The 16,799-nt window shown below is 40.3% G+C and overlaps 1 protein-coding gene across 15 annotated transcripts in view; it reads right to left on the bottom strand.

The window, feature by feature from the left end:
* The window catches only part of PPFIBP1 (PPFIB scaffold protein 1), a 173,954-nt gene that overhangs the window by 109,864 nt on the left and 47,291 nt on the right, over nt 1-16,799 (bottom strand). For 12 of the 15 annotated variants that reach the window (XM_087855716.1, XM_087855717.1, XM_087855713.1 and 9 more), the window contains one exon: nt 2,334-2,415. The gene's annotated coding sequence lies outside the window, so the exon portion shown is untranslated. Of the gene's footprint in view, nt 1-986; nt 2,308-2,333; nt 2,416-2,600; nt 2,744-16,799 lie in introns of those variants that run through there. The other 3 variants (XM_087855714.1, XM_087855718.1, XM_087855720.1) reach the window with 2 other exon arrangements.

The following is a 16,799-nucleotide window of genomic DNA, read 5'->3' as shown; positions in this document are numbered from 1 at the left end:
CCTTGGCTCAAGATTCATACATTAGGGACTGGTTTTTCCAAGCTTAAGAGAAAATTAGACTTAAAAAGGAATTTGACACAATCAGAATAAATTCGTTCAGAAAATGCTTTGAGAGCTCCTTCTGAGATTCAGCCTGCCTGCCTAGATCAATATTTAGTTTTTTTTCATCTCCTCAAACTCTTTAGGTCTCACAGCAGAGAGGAGATGAATTCCCCTGGATTGTCAGTTTTCCCGGCTCTTGATCTGGCTGGCGAGATATCCTAATGATTTCTAGGGTAGCCCAGACGTCTCTCTCTTCTGGATTTAGTGTCTCTTCCTCTCTGTAACCCCTTCCTGTATCCAGCCTGAGCCCTTGCTCCTCGGGGAGCAAGCCTTCCCACACCACACACACACAGCAGAGAAGGTTCCACCTGGCCACACCCTCGAGGGCAATCTGCAAACACATCTTCATCTGTTCCTGACTAGCATGCTCAGACCGTCCGGCTGAGGCAGACAAATCACCTAAAATCAACGTGTCTGCTTTCAAAGACATATACTTAGTCCAACATCCCTCCCCAGATCTGCAGGATCTAAATTACCGAGTAGTCCCTGAACAAACAAAATACAATCATCACCAAAAGACAGGCACAAAAATACTCACTGAAGCACTATCTGTTATTCATCCAAACTGGATAACTACAGAAATGTCCAGCAACCGTAAAACAGATCTATAACTGAATCTTGTGACAGCAAGGAGAATGGGAAAAAACAACTATAAATATTATAGATAAATTTCACAAATACGAAAAATAAGCCAGACACAAAAGAATATATAGTACATGTCTATTCACAAGAATTTCTTAAACAGGCAAAACTAATCGATCGGTAATTCTCAGGGGCCTTAGAAGAGGCGGGTTCTGGGGTGCTGGCAATTTTCCATGAATCTCGGTGTTGTTACAGAGGTGTGCCCACTTTGTGACAATTATTCCATCAAGCCATCCACTTACGATTTGTGCGCTTTCCTCCGTATTTCCATAAAAAGCCTACTGAAAGAGACCTTGGAGAACACCTGGTCTGCTCTCCTCAGCTGGCATAAGTAAAAGTAATTGTTTCCCATGGATGTTAAATTATCTCAAGGACACACAGGAAATCCATGGAAGGGCTGGGACTGGACATTTTATCTCTTAACTCCCCATCCAAGCGCCAAAGCTACCTCTCAAATGTGGGAGGATGTTTCTCTAATTTCCTTCCTTGTTGTGACTACAGCCAAGGTTTAGAAAGATTACGATCCTATTCCTATTAAGAATACAACTCAGAAGGTTCCCGTCTCCTACCAAAAGCAGGGCCAGGAAGGGCATTTTTTTTTTTTTTTAAAGATTTTATTTATTTATTCAACAGAGATAGAGACAGCCAGAGAGAGAGAGAACACAAGCAGGGGGAGTGGGAGAGGAAGAAGCAGGCTCATAGCGGAAGAGCCTGATGTGGGGCTCGATCCCGGATCTCCGGGATCACGCCCTGAGCCGAAGGCAGGCGCTTAACCGCTGTGCCACTCAGGCGCCCCCAGGAAGGGCATTTTAAACACCACTTAGGATATGGCCAATCAGAAAAAGGCAGTGCCATGGTCTCACACTCTAGGTTTTGCTGCTTACCAGTTGTGTGACCGTCAGCACACTCCCTTTCTCTGAACCTCAATATCCTCACATAGATCCCTGAAATATTAATTCCTATCTTGCAAGGTTGCCATGACAATAATACAAGGCGTCAGAGCAGTGCCTGGCACCGTTGCAAACGCTCAGAAAAGGTATTTGTTGAATAAATACTGATTGACACGAATGAGTAAGTACTTGTCACTTAGCAGTTGCTCAGTAAATAGTTAAGTGTTATTTTTACTGGACAAGAGTAGCAAGAGGAAGGGAGTAAATGAGCTTATGCGAAAACATCTCATTTTTCTAAGCCCATAGGGTCATTAATGGGTTGACCCAATTCTGACTTTGATGTGGCACTGAAATGGTCTGTGGGACAAAGAGCAATAAAGGATTTGAGACGAGGGCGGTGCTTTTCATGTGCTACCAGATCTGTGTTTTCCTTCTCGATGCCAAATAGATTTGCTCACTGACTACCACAACCCGTCTAAATTCTACAGTCACCTGTGTTAGTCATAGTACTTCGAGAACTGAAAGACTTTTCGGGGCGGGGGGGGGGGGGTCATCAATTCTCATAGACTTAATGAGTGGACCACCACAGTCACGTAACTTTACTATTGGGAAAAAATTTACACATTGAATATACAGAAAGGTAACTGCAGGCTTTAAAGATGTCAGAAACAAACCATGGAGAGGAGAAAGTTTACTCACATTTTAAAAACCAAGTCTAATGCTGATTTTTTTCTTCAGCTCTCCAAACCTTCCACGTACTGGCCCATAAAGTTCTTTTATACTGAAAAGAAATATAAAGAAGATTAATTAAAACTAACTTCAAATTAGAGCACACCAGAAAAAAAATAAATCCTATAGACGATAAATTATTCTATAAGCAACAAAGAACATCAAACGAGGTAACACATGTAATTAAAAACAAGAAAATGTGGGGCACCTGGGTGGCCCAGTTGGTTAAGCGTCTACCTTGGGCTCAGGTTGGGATCCAGCCCTGAATCGGGCGCTCTGCTCAGTGGGGAGTCTGCCTCTCCCCCTCCCTCTGCCTGCCGCTCCCCCTGCTTGTGCGGGCGCTTTCTCTCTCTCTCTCTCCTCTCTCAAATGAATAAAATCTTTAAGAATTAAAAAGAAATAAAAAAATAAAAAGAATAAAAAGAAAATTTGTTAAGCACCAACAGATTTAACTAACTTCCTTCTAGTTATCTTTCTTTCCTTCTTCCCCCTTCTTCTCCTCTCCCCTTCCCCCAGCACTCCCTTCTTCTCTTTCTTCCTTAGTTTCCAGTTTCTGGACAACCTCAAATATTCCTTGAAGCCTCAATTTCAGGAGAAAACCACCATCATTCCTTTTTATAGAACAAAGTACCTGTGAATGTTAGGCATCCTACGAATATTTGTTGAGGGGAAATCAATAAAAACTATCAATATGCAGACAATACGGTAGAAACATATATACCCTGTGTTTCTAGACTTGCGACTAGGCTTGATTGATTTCCTTATCTCTTGTAAATTACATATACTCAGAAAAAAAAATCCCAGAACTCTATGTATGGGCATGTATATACTCACCATTACAGTAATAAAATATATTTGGGTAGTAAAGGAACATTTAGGAATAGAAGTTCCTTTTGAGGTGCTCATTATTCAAAAACCTCATAACTACCTCCATCTAAATAAGAAAGCAAAGTATCTCCAAGTTAAATACTAGAGATGTTACCTCACATGTGGCTATCAAAGGTATATATAGTCAGAGCCAGTCCCAGAGAAAATTATGAAGTAGCAGCATGGCTCCTTCCTTCTTTTGTCTACCCTTTTGAGGAGTCAGTGAACCCCAGATGTTTAATTAAGTAAGGAAGCAATAGGATCAGCTCTAAGGTTCAAACGGCTTCATGGAAATCTTTCCTGAGGACATTTTCATTTGAAAAAGAGCTTAAAAAGAGGCAGGTGCTTAACACAGAAATAAAATGCATTACTGACAATGGAATTTCAGGCATTAATGGGGGGTAGAATGTCTTAAATCTCTCAACTCAGGTAAGCAGCTGTCCACTCGGTCGTCCGTACAGTTGGCTTCATATATAACCTATACAGACACACCAAGCCGGGTGACCTTTAAGCAAGCCCAATTTTAAGACTAGTGTGTGCTCCAAAAATAAACAGTTATATTCATCAACAGCTTTCAAAGCGAGTGTGTAGGAACCCTATTCCATAGGTGCTTCTGAGAACGGAGGCAGGAGTGAATGATGCGGGACAGTCAGCACAGCAATTTCACTCTTGTCCGTGTTAGACTTGGATCCAAGATTTGGTTGGAGAGGTGGTTTCCTTGAGCGCTCCTTAAAGGGTTGAAATTAACAATTACATTAACAGCACAGAAATTCCAATGAGTTTATAACATAACTGATTCAGAACAATAATCACAACGAAATCCAACCACCATTTCTAGCAGGGCCTTTGTGGGGGAATGTGATCTAGCGGGGGTCCCAGAGCATAGGTCAAACGGGTCTGAGTAGGTGGGAGCCTAGCCTGTGCCTTCATCTCCTGCCCTGGAGCTAACAGCAGAAAGAAGGACACCAACACTGCCAGCAGGAAAGGACCAACAGGGAGGGGACAAGACTAAGATGGGGAGAGCCTGATGATATTCCAGAGGTGGGGAAAGAGGGACCTCTGCAGGGAGCAAGACACTGCACATTTCTGTGAGTCAATTACATTCCCAGCCCCCTTCCCAATCCCCATCAGCCTCCTTGCTGGAAATTATATGTGCAAGGTTTAGATGTCACACAGGTCAGGGCCTATAGGATACAAATGAGGACGGAGAAAATCACTGGAATGTTTTAAAGAGAAGAAAAAATATATACCTATATTCCATAAAACCCAATTCTAAGCATGTGCAAAAAACAAATGTTAAAGATTTGTAAGAAAGTGTTGCCTGAACTTGCTCCAGAGGAATCCATTCAATTGAGAAGCACCGAGTATTTTCAATCCCTCCCTTAGCACAGAGCTCTGATTATTTGGCCCAACCAAGACTGAATACATAAAAACATTTATAAACATGAACCATTCGATTTTTTGAGTTTCCAGCATGAGCCTTGTTTAAGTAAGTCAAAGATGTCCTTTGTTATACGGTTCTGATCAAATGCAAGAGACTTTAGTCATTTCCTCAGAAACAGACATAAGCTATAAATACGAACCAACCAACACAGCCATTCACAAAAAGGTTCGCTGACAAGTTTAATTTAAAAAGAACACTTTATTAAAATGAAAAGTAAGCCACAAAAAAATCCAAACCCATGCAAACAACATTCCTAGCAGAAAAACCTGTTGTGTAATGACAAGGATAATTACAAACAGGCTGATATTTGACTCACGCATTTTTCCTACACAAAAATTAATAACAAAAAAGTCTGTATTTATACTTTTTTTTTGGAGATTTTATTTATTTATTTATTTGACAGACAGAGAGAGAGCGAGAGCCAGAGAGTGCAAGCAGGGGAAACAGCAGAGGGAGCAGAAGCAGGCTTCCTGCTGAGCAGGGACCCCCCCAATTCAGGGCTATATCCCAAGACCCTAAGATCATGACCTGAGCTGAAGGCAGACACTTAACCGACTGAGCCATCCAGGCGCCCCTGTATTTGTGTTATTTAATTAAACTACCCTTTGCATCTTGCCCAAATCAGATTTCAAATTCTAAGATTAATCCTCCAAACCATTAAGTGACTTCTGTATGTCCCTTTGAGATGGGAAAACACATTTATTACTATGTTTATTTTCTAAGTCCCTTTGATCTTCTAAAGCATGACCATCATAAATGAGAATAACGTGTCAGACATAATCATTTGGAGGAAAGTTATTGTTTATTATAATAATACCTATTTCATACTCTAAATTGAATCCAGGGGCGCCTAGGTGGCTCAGTTGGTTGGGCATGTGGGAGTCTGGGCGTCTGCCTTCAGCTCAGGCCATGATCCTGGGGTCCCGGGACAAGCCCCATGTCCAGCTCCCTACTTAGCGAGGAGCCTGCTTCTCCTTCTCCCTCTGCCCCTCCCTTCTGCTCATGTGCTGGGGCACTCCCACATGCGTGCTCACTCTCTCTCTCTAATGAATAAGTAAAAAATCTTAAACAAAACAAAACAAAACAAAAAAAACTAGATGGAATCCAAAGTCTCTATTCAGGTATAACTTAAGCATCTGAAGCAGAGGTTGCAAATGCCCTCAGCAACCTGTTTTTGTAAATAAAGTTTTATTGGAACCCAGCCATTCCTATTCATTTACATATTATCTATAGCTGCTTTTACAGGGCACAATGAGAGTTGAGTAGCTGCAGAAGAGACTCTAAGTCCTGCAAAGTATAAAATATTTATTAATTGATCAGTCCCTTTAAGAAAAAGTTTCCTGGGGCGCCTGGGTGGCACAGCGGTTAAGCGGCTGCCTTCGGCTCAGGGCTTGATCCCGGCATTATGGGATCGAGCCCCACATCAGGCTCCTCTGCTATGAGCCTGCTTCTTCCTCTCCCACTCCCCCTGCTTGTGTTCCCTCTCTCACTGGCTGTCTCTATCTCTGTTGAATAAATAAAATCTTTAAAAAAAAGAAAAAGAAAAAGTTTCCTGACCTCTGGTCTCTCTGTCAGCATAGCACAGCTGACTAAATGTTGAAATAAACACTAATGCTGGTTTAGTCATCTTGTTGGATAACTACCTAAGTCACTTAACCTTCAGCTGCTTTAACTTACTCATTTATAATACAATAATAGATAATATTTATTGGGAACTTATGTACCAGAAACTATTCTAAAGGTTCTATTTTTAATAAATGAACAACGCATTCATTTAATTCTGGCAAAAATGCAGTAAGAAAAGTAAATGATTATCCCTATATTACAGATGAAGAAACTGAGGCAGAGTGGTTAAATAATTTGCCCAAGGTCACACTGCTATTAAGTGGGGAAAACAGGATCAGAACTCAGGCAACCTGGGTCCAGAGCTGGTATTATTAATCTCTGTGCTATACTGACAATACTTTTAATTGTATAAAAGTAACAGATAACAAAACGAAATCTCAAAAGGTTTGTAGGTTAGAAATGTTAAGTAGAGGCAGTAAAGTATACCTCTGCACAGTTTAAGATAAAGTACCTAAAGTAAGAATATAAATGGACTTCCGTAAGATTTGCAAGACTCTTCTGATTCTAAAATTAGAGCTTACCCTGGGGTATGAGGAACATAAAAGTCCACAATACTCTACTTTTTACCAAAGAAATCAAAGAATCAAACTAACTAACCAATGTCTATCTTTCCCTTGGTAAGTTAAAGCCACTTTGGGACCTTCGGAAAGCCTTCAGGATAAAGATTTACCAGGGACCCCAAATCTTCCAAATTTGTTCCCATCTAGTCTTATCCTCTGCCTGGTTCCCATCTGGGAAAAGGCTGAGCGAGCATCCACATAAATTATGGAAAGACTTCTTCACAGCCTGGCAAGAATAACTCTATCCAAATACCAATCGCTGCATGGTTCCGGAAGACGTCCCTTGCTGAATCATCCCCACCACTTCCTGAAGTTCTCCAGGATGTCTGGAGGAAATGTGTCACCTAAATGTGACCCAGTACTCTTTTGGATTGAAAGGCAGGTTTATATAATCCAAAAAAACTAAGGGGAAAATATACTGCTAGGTTACGCATCACCAACTTCCCATTTAGATAGAGATGGTCTTAACCTTCTTTTCAGTCAATCTAGTCTTTCATTAGCTTGTAATGTCTGCAGAGTCAAGTCCAAATCTTTGACTTTGACATTTAACGCCTTCCTCATCTTATCCCTTAGCTACTTTTCCAATCTTACCTCCTTTTTTTTTTTTTTTTTGAGATTTTATTTATTTGACAGAGAGACAGAGAGCAGCAGAGGGAGAGGGAGAAGCAGACTCCCCACTGAGCAGGGAGCCTGATGCGGGACTGGATCCCAGGACCCCGAGATCATGACCTGAGCTGAAGGCAAACACTCAACCGATTGAGCCACCCAGGGGTGCCCAATCTTACCTCCTTTTATTTTTGGTTTTTCATGTAACAAGGAGAGCCTGTTTCTCCTTCACGCATCACCTCCACTCCTGCTTCTGAGCCACACTCATTCTGTACTCCATTTTCTCTTCTACTCCCAGCACCACACCCAGCGCATAGGCCAAATTTCTGTGCTCCATATTGTGGGATATAATTTGTACTTCCTGTGAGGACTGGATCCTCACAATCCCTCAGGGGAAAGAGGTACACAAAAGACTAAATAAAGTTGTATAATTAAAGACATGAAAGTGCTACAGGACATAGATTACAGGATCTAAAAAGACTTGAGAGAGAGGCCATCACTGAGGTGGACCTTGAAGGAAGGGGGAAGCAGAAAGAGTGGTTGAGTTTATAGTGTTGGAGGGGTAACCATATGGGATAAAGGTTTACATCACACACTTCGGAGCCAGATAGGCACAAGTCCAAAACCGTGGCTCCCTCTGACTGGAAACAGAGTGTGTAGGAGTTTCGATCAAGTAAGTGAGGTTGACGCCTAACCATGCTCCAAACCATATTTGTATCCAGTCCTCACGTCTTGCTCAAATAATTAAACCTTTCGTGTTATGTCCCTATGGAGTCTTCCCCTTCTCTCATCGCCAACAAGATTTAGTGTTTCGACCTATTCATTCATTTGGGCATTTAATCACATATTGATTTCCACTGTTCAAATATTCCAGAAGTATGTTTTGCTTTCTCAATAAGACTTTGTTATCAAAGAATGGATTCTTTCAAACAGACCCTTGGCATTTTCAAATTTTAGGTTCAAGGTCCCTGACAAGTAGTGCTAGTTGAGCTGAGAAGCAATTTAAATGATAAGCGTGGGCTGTCTGGCGAGTTCCGTGGGGCCCAGCCAACCACAAACATCTGTATTCCAACACGGCTTCGTGTTCTGCCTATCCAGTAACTCGTATGAACAGACATAAAACTTATTTCTTTCTGGGATGGTCAGAAAAAAGCTCACAGCTATGGCTAATGATCGAAGTAAAGATCGATCAAGTTAAGCAGTACAAGAAAGTGAAGGCTCTCAGCCAAAAAAACCGACGTTAGAGAGTTGAAGAAATTACATGTTATAGTATATTTGCCAATCTGAGGTTGGACAAATGGCTTGGAATTCATCTCTTATGCTTTAAAAGGGTTCAGCGTACAGAGTACTGTGTTCTCACAATACCAAGCACCATGAGGTAAATACGAGCCGAAAAGATAATCTTATAATCTCTGATGTCCCGAAGTCCTCAGTGAACCCATTTTCTAAGCCAAAATCAAATTCAAAGTAGTCAAATTTCCCTCAAGGTTCCGAAATCTTAGTATTTGCCATGTCTACTGACATATTACATCAAACAAAGCCCACATGGCTTTAAATTAACATGTTGCTTCACCATCATATTTGTAGTGTTTGGTAATGGCTTGCCTTTTTTTTTTTTTTAACTGTAACGTTTTCATGCACAGCTTTCTTTGCCAAAGCTGGCAAGTTATTTTTTATTTCCCAGAGAAAGATTCTAATTCAAAGATCCTAAGCAATTTGGGGATTTCAAAGTTGTTATTCTTTCGAAGTTTGACTGAATCGATTGAAATGATTAAGGCTTGCTGCGAAGTTTTATATAAAAATAAACATGCACAGTTGCGTGCGACACGGGACAGTGGGGTGGGGGTGAGGGAATGAACAGGGAGGGCTCGGTTTCCTAACACACCAATTTCCTTTGTGGCAAACACCTCATGGGCTATCGTGAAAATTTTATAGAACAATGTACTCAAACTTTAAAAACAAATACTATGAGCTACAATGTGAAGTTTACCTAAGAATATATTTTGAACAGTTGATTTCAATTAAATTTTGGGCAAGAACTTTAGAGTAGGCATTCCTGTTATTTACACATTTCTTGGAGCACAGGCATACTTTTGTAGAAATTGGAGACTGCTGACTACAGTCGTTTATGTCCTCAGAGGGAAAAATATTCTCTAATCGCTCTGAAATATGTTCTACCTCTATTGAAAGTGTAGGAGAAACAATTGCACCAGCCTTAAAATCTTGGCTTTCATACCCAAGAAATCTTGTAGAGCCAAGTCCTTCCATCTATATCATTAGCTACTGTGTTACTGCAAATATCACCCAAAAAATATGAAGGCAAACCACTCTGATCCCACAAGCATTCTGAAAAAGCGTTCTGAACTAATGTGAAATTTGGATAGTAATTGTTTGAATACAAACAATGACTTCAGTCCATTGGTATATAACACTTTATCATGGTAATTGAACTCTGTGAACCAACATGCCCCACAGAGCTCATCATAGCTCTGGAAAGTGGGCTGGCTTTTTATGAACTCTGTCTTTGCTGACCCAGCAGAACAGCAGCGACTCTTCCCTTAAACTGTCCCACATAGAATACATTTATTTTCACGGTCAGACTAGGACCATGATCTCTGCATCATATATGTTTTAGAAAGAAATACGTGTGGGTTGACTGAATTATTTCTTAAGGATTAAGCTAGTGAATTATAAGAAATTATAAAAAAAAAATTCTCTCTCTCTCTCTACTCCTTGCCCCTCTTTCTTATTTTAACAGGCCAAATGGAAAGATGCTTTCTTCGAGGGGAGAACGGCATGGGCACTGATCATCAAAAGCCTTAAAAATCTAATAGCCTTTGACACGGCATTCTAGATTAATTAAGCTAAAGTAAGTAACTGCACAAATGAGGAAATGATTTACAATTTTCACAATGTTATTTATAAGGAAAAAATGAAAACCAGCTAAATGTCTAACAATAGTGTCACTGAGGTCCATCCATTAGACAGACTCTTAAGCAGACCAAGGATGCCAAGGTGAGTACCAATGGTTACTAACACCGAAGGACATTCATGATCCATTTATTGAGCCCCTTTTTTTGTAAATACATACATAAGGTAAAAAGTCTATGGTTTTGAACACTTTCTTCTTCATCCTTGAGCCGAGAGCAGTCTATCAGTCCACATCTTTATTAGACAGGGATGGAGGAAGAGGTATACACACGCTTTCCCCTCTCTCACTCCCAGGATCTGTCCAGGTCTCCTGCCCTCCTCTGAGATATGAGATCATACTCCAACATGTTCGCAGTGGTACTCTCTGTGTGGCGGAATTTCAGATGAATGTGGTTTTATTTTCCTTTTTGCTTATCTGTATTTTATAATTTTATAATAAAGATTATTTTGCCAAAGGGAGCAGAGCATGATGACTAAGGGTATAGACTATGGGAAAGATAAGCCTGGGTTTTAATATTCCGAGTCCATAATTTTTGGCTATATGATCAATTACTTAAGTTTCCCATCCAACAAATGGGCAAAATAATATTATAGCCATCTTGTTATTAGAGAAGTTAATAGAAACTCCGTATTGGATAAAGGAAATGATTATTATGTATTATGTAAAATACAAACTTAAGTGTTTATACTTTTTTAAAAGATTTATTTGAGAGAGAGAGGGAGTATGCATGTGTATGCTCGCAAGCAGGGGGAGGGGGAAAGGGAGAGAGAGAATGTCAAGCAGACTCCCAGCTGAGCACAGAGCCCAAAGCAGGGCTCGATCCCACCACCCCGACACCACGACTGAAGCGGAAACCAAGAGTGAGACACTCAACCAACTGCACCACCCAACTGCCCTGAAGTATTTATACCTGTAAGAAAAACAAATCCAAACCCCAATCTCACAGAAGAAACAAAAATAAATAAAAACGTGGGACACATTGTATTTGCAATGGTAACAAAAAATGCATATTTAGCAGCCCTGAATTACCATTTTACATATACCAAAACAAACAAAAATCCCTAATACAGTTTCAATGTTGAAGTGAAATTGCTGGTCTTTCATTGTTAGCAGCACTATGTTTCATATGAATCTTTTAGGAAAGCATTTAGGCTTTATTAGAGTAAGAGTTAGTAATTCCTCCAATGAATTTATCTGCAGGAAATAATGTGCCTAAAGCAAAAACTAATATACAAAAAGGTGTTCATGATAGAATCCTAAATAACAGTAACTAACTGGAAATATTTGAATATCTACTGTTAAAGGAATGGTGAATGGTTTAATTCATCCTGGCATGTCAAAGCAACAAAATTAGGAAACCATACAGATTGTTATACCGAAGACCATGGAGAAACAAAATAGTCTGATAACACTTCCAAGCGAAAACAACAGAATTCAAAATTTCTATACTCTATCCCTATATAAAAGATATGGACCTACACATAGGAATAACTGAGATGAGGAGAAATGTGTGGGGAATAGGGAGGAGAGGCTTCTAGACTGAGGAGCTGTGAGTTCAAAAGGAGAGTAGTGGCCCAACATGGAGCCCTCAGCAGTTGGACCAGAAGACATGGTCGGTCAGCCATGCCAACTACTTCCATTGCATGGTAGATAATACCAGACTTCCTATTTCAAAAGAATGAAGGAAGACCAAATTTTACTAGTATTTCATGAATAGATTGCCAATGACACATTCTTCTCAGTCCAGACAGCAGCCAGTCACATGAAAGAAGTCTCTGAAAGCAGCCTGGGAGCTCCATTGCCCTGAGGCACCCTCCATTCCTTGTGTCCCTCCAATGACTGCAAAGTATTATAGTTTACGTGTGCCCACGTAAGTGGATGGATGGATGATGTTATCATTATAATTTAACCAAAATGACCTCCATGAAATGGACAAGTGGTTTACAGGGAACCACGGATGAGAACATCAATAATGTAAGCACGAGTGAGCATAAACTCATGAATCTGACACCTCTACTTGTTCAAACTACACAACCATACAGCAGCCCTTGTTCCTCTAAAGTAAAGATGACATTGTCACAGAGAGAAAGGTTTCTGAAAGACACATTTTGAAAATAGAAGTTCGAAAATATTTCCATCATTACGTCATTTTCCCCCAATTAATATCATATCCATAAAACCTTTCCTATCTGTACTCTCTAAAAATGCAGAGAATTTTCTGATCTGCCTTAAAATTTACAAAATTAAGAGTTTTAGTTTCTGAAGTCCTATTAAAAGTAGGAAAAAGTGGTGTGTTCCCATTCTTTCTTAAAGAAATGACTGAGCTTCTTTCTTAAAGAAGAAAATAATAGCTACCATTTATTGAGGACTTGCTGCTTATAGATCAGGCACTGTTCTCAGTGCCCAATATGTGTTAATCACTCAATCTTCACCACTATCCCTGATGGAGAGACTGTAATAATCATCTCACTTCATAGATAACAGAAACTGAGACACAGAGAGATTAAGCAAATTATCCAATCTAGTAAATTAACAAAACAGGATTCTAATCTAGGCAACAGAACCATGGAAGGTCTGTTCTTCCCCACTCTGGGGATTACAATTTACTGGATGATTTCAACTGAACCTTTGTGCAGCTGGTGGATAAAATTGAACAAATCAGTAAACACTGTATGTCTTCCATTTGGGTCCGCATATACTTAAGATAAACTAACTTTTTCAATGATAACAACTGAAAAAAAATAAGTATATAAATAAACTGAACTTCGACACAGACCTTAAAATTAGTGTATCACAAAATGGAAACAGATTTTTTTAAAAATAAGGAAGCAAATGCAATCATATTATTCTCACTAAAATTACCACTGACACAGAAAAATATGCCAAAAATTAAAGGACTGAATATTAATGAATATAAAATTATTTTTAAAACATCACTTTTATGTCCTCCTAATTCCTACTTTTGTGTTTACGATATGGAATAATACGTTAGTGCAATACATGTGTATGTTATTTATAATACATATACTGAAGGAGATGCTCATAAATTTAATGACAGCAGTACCCTGCTCAAAAGTGTAGAATACTGGGGCGCCTGGGTGGCACAGTGGTTAAGCGTCTGCCTTCAGCTCAGGGCACGATCCCAGCATTCTGGGATCGAGCCCCACATCAGGCTTCTCCGCTATGAGCCTGCTTCTTCCTCTCCCACTCCCCCTGCTTGTGTTCCCTCTCTCGCTGGCTGTCTCTCTCTCTGTCGAATAAATAAATAAAATCTTTAAAAAAAAAAAAGTGTAGAATACTGCAGAAGGCCTTAAAGCAGGAGAGAACAATCACATTTGCATTTCAAAAAGCTCTTTCTGGAGGCAATGCCAGGGGATGGATTTGGAGCAGGGGTGCAGCTATGGTTCCAGAAGGCCTGAACTCGGCAGAGACAAACGGAGGGAGAGGAAAGCTGAGAAAAGCACTTAGGACACTTATCAGTCATGAAGGAGAAGTCAAGGATGATGTGATAGTTTCTGACTTGCGGTGACAGGGAATTCAGAAGAGAATAGAAAACAAACTGCATGTGTTTGGGGGGGTGGGGGGTGGCCCGCGATGATAATTAAACTCTGATCCATTGAGATCACTATGCTCTGGAACCACAGGGTGAATGCATACAAGGTAATTGGGAAAACAGGTCTGGAAAGTTCAGGAAAGAGCCTGGGCTCATTCATGGCTGAGCTTCTTCATCTGTTTACAAGTGGTCACTGACAAGCTAAGTTTTGATAAGCGCATTGGGGGAGAATACCTAAAGACTGATGGGAAGGGCACTAGCATTAACAGAATGGGTCATGGGAACAAAGCCATGAAAGAACTCTGGGAAGGAAGGAGAGTCTATGAGACGGGAGAGGCCCAGGAGAAGGTGGAATGAGGAGGCTGAGGAACTGTGGCCTGCTGACAGCTGGCCAGGCAAAGGCTACACAACTAAGGGACCACAGGCCCGTGCCATCAGTAATGTCAGAACATCTGGGCATCACATCTGCTTCCACAGCAAAATGAGGCCTCTCTGCTACCATTCCTCACACTTACAAATGTAGAGGTTAAAACAAATGAGCTTGATAAAGAAAGACATAGTATCAGCAGCCTTATATCCTACAGAAATGAGAGAATAAGCATAATCAAGTTACAATGCACATGCTGTCGTACACAACTTTCTGAGATTAAGAACAAAACCTTCCTAGGACCCAGAAAACATGAAGAAATAACTTCTGATACTACGCTTGCTACATATGCCTAACCGCCTGGCCAATGCTGATGATTCCTCTTTCCCATCAGACCCTAACGACCCTCCAACAGTGATGTAAAGATGGGCTGTGGCATTTGAGGCAACTATGGAACTGTTCAGTGTCTTCTCCTAAGGGTAAATAAAAGCTAGACTGAAGGCAAATTTTACTATGTTTCCAATGCCCTTAAAATTTTTTATAATGTGGAATTTCTCCATAATGATAAAGAGATATAAACTTGATCTTGGGTCTCAGTGTCCTAACCATATCTACCTGGTCTGCATCTTGAGCCAAGATAAAACCTCTAGGAGGTTAAACAAACCCCCTCAGACTGAAAAATAGTAGCACAAGTTGAATTTACCAGCTCTTTTTTCCCCAAAAGTTTTTATTATGGAAAATTTTAAAGGTACACAAACATAAGTGGATTAACAATGAACGCCATGCACCCATCACCAGCTTCAATAATCACTCCTTACGGCCAATCTTGTTCCATCTATATTCTCTCCCACCCATACCCCCGCATTACCTTGAAACAAGTCCCAGAAACAATATCATTTCTTTCATGAATATTCCAGTATATGTCTCTAAAAGATAACATAAGTGTAAGACTATTATCCTAAAATTAGTAATAATTCTTACTGTTAGGAAGAGGAATTTCTATTTCAATACCTTCATATTAACAGTCAATCAATGATCACACTTCCAAAGGTCTTCTAAAAGTCATATTTCAAGAAACCACTTGTTTGCATTAGGATCTCATCAGGGTTTACCACTGTGGTTGGCTGATGGTGAAGAATTTTTTAATCTGAAGCGCCTGGGTGGCTCAGTCAGTTAAGCGTCTGCTTTTGGCTCAGGTCCTGGGATGAAGCCCCCCATGAGGCTCCCTGCTCATCAGGGAGCCTGCTTCTCCCTCTCCTTCTGCCCCTCCCTCTGCTTGTGTTCTCTCTCACTCTCTCTCAAATAAATAAAATCTTTAAAAAAAAAAATTTTTTTTTTAAGAATTTTTTAATCTATAGGTTTCCCCCTTCATCTCTTTTCTTTCTCCTTGCGAATTACCAGGTTGAAGAAACTGGGTTGTTCGTCCTGCAGAGTATCCCACAGTGTGGCTGCATTGGCAGGTACAATTCAACATGTTTCAGTTGAGCTTTAAAATTCAGGTGGTTAAATTTCCTCCTGCTCCTTGTTGATAGATAAAGATACCCTGCGGTGCACTGAGCAAAAACCAGGATGCTTTTTCTCTTCTGCTGGGATTCAGTAATAAGGAAAACATACCAAGAGACAAGTTCTAAGGATGCTCTAAAATTATCTTTGGGGCCGGAACAGAAATTGGGGCCTGGGCTTTTAAAGCAGTATTCAGGTCACAGGAACAGGCATAGGTAACAAATGTTCCAGACCTTCCCTTTCCAACTCCTACTGACAATATGGAGAGGTTAGGGTGGGCTCCAGAGCAAGCAGATTGGGGTGAATCCCCCCCCCCTCTCCAGCTGTGTGGTCTTCAATCACCTTCCTTAACTTCTCTGTGCTCAGGGCCCTTATCCATACAAGAACATAACACACTCCACACCTACAGTGTGTGAATTCAGCAAGATAAATTCAGAGGGAGAGCTCAACACACAGTAAGCTCTCCAAAAAAAAAAAAAACAAAAAACAAAAAAACAAAAAACAATTGTCATTGTTACTGTTTTGTAATTATTATCCCTAATTAAAAGTGAAACTCTCCCTCTCAAAACTAAAGCTCAACTTTGAGGTACCACCTCTTTTCTTCTCCCACTAAGTGACGACTCTAAGATGTTTTTTCTACCCCAAAGATTTTTGCCTTAATTGTGCTTTTGACAATTTCTGTCTATAATGATACTTCAGAACAAAAACCACCCTGCTGTGTGATAATATGTCATCCATATTTTGCAAACAGCAGGAGAATCAGCTGTCCTTGAACAGTCACAGAACTAACCTTCTTGGCTGTTTAAAAAGCATTCAAGTGAAACACAGATTTTTTTTTCCTTAGACTAAGAGCCTACCATGTGCCAAACCTGGCATTTAGCACCAGCAGCTTCATGAATTCTAACCTGCTGGGATTTAAGGGGTGGAAGAATCCAATGGTTTTATGTTTTAATTATTAATAACCTGAGAAGTTTTTTA

The sequence above is a fragment of the Ursus americanus genome, chromosome 25 (genome assembly GCF_024610735.1).
Source record: "Ursus americanus isolate L20-20 chromosome 25, mUrsAme1.1.p, whole genome shotgun sequence".
NCBI lineage: Eukaryota > Metazoa > Chordata > Mammalia > Carnivora > Ursidae > Ursus > Ursus americanus.
Note: the sequence above shows the minus strand (reverse complement) of the source record. Positions and strands in the feature narration are given on the sequence as shown.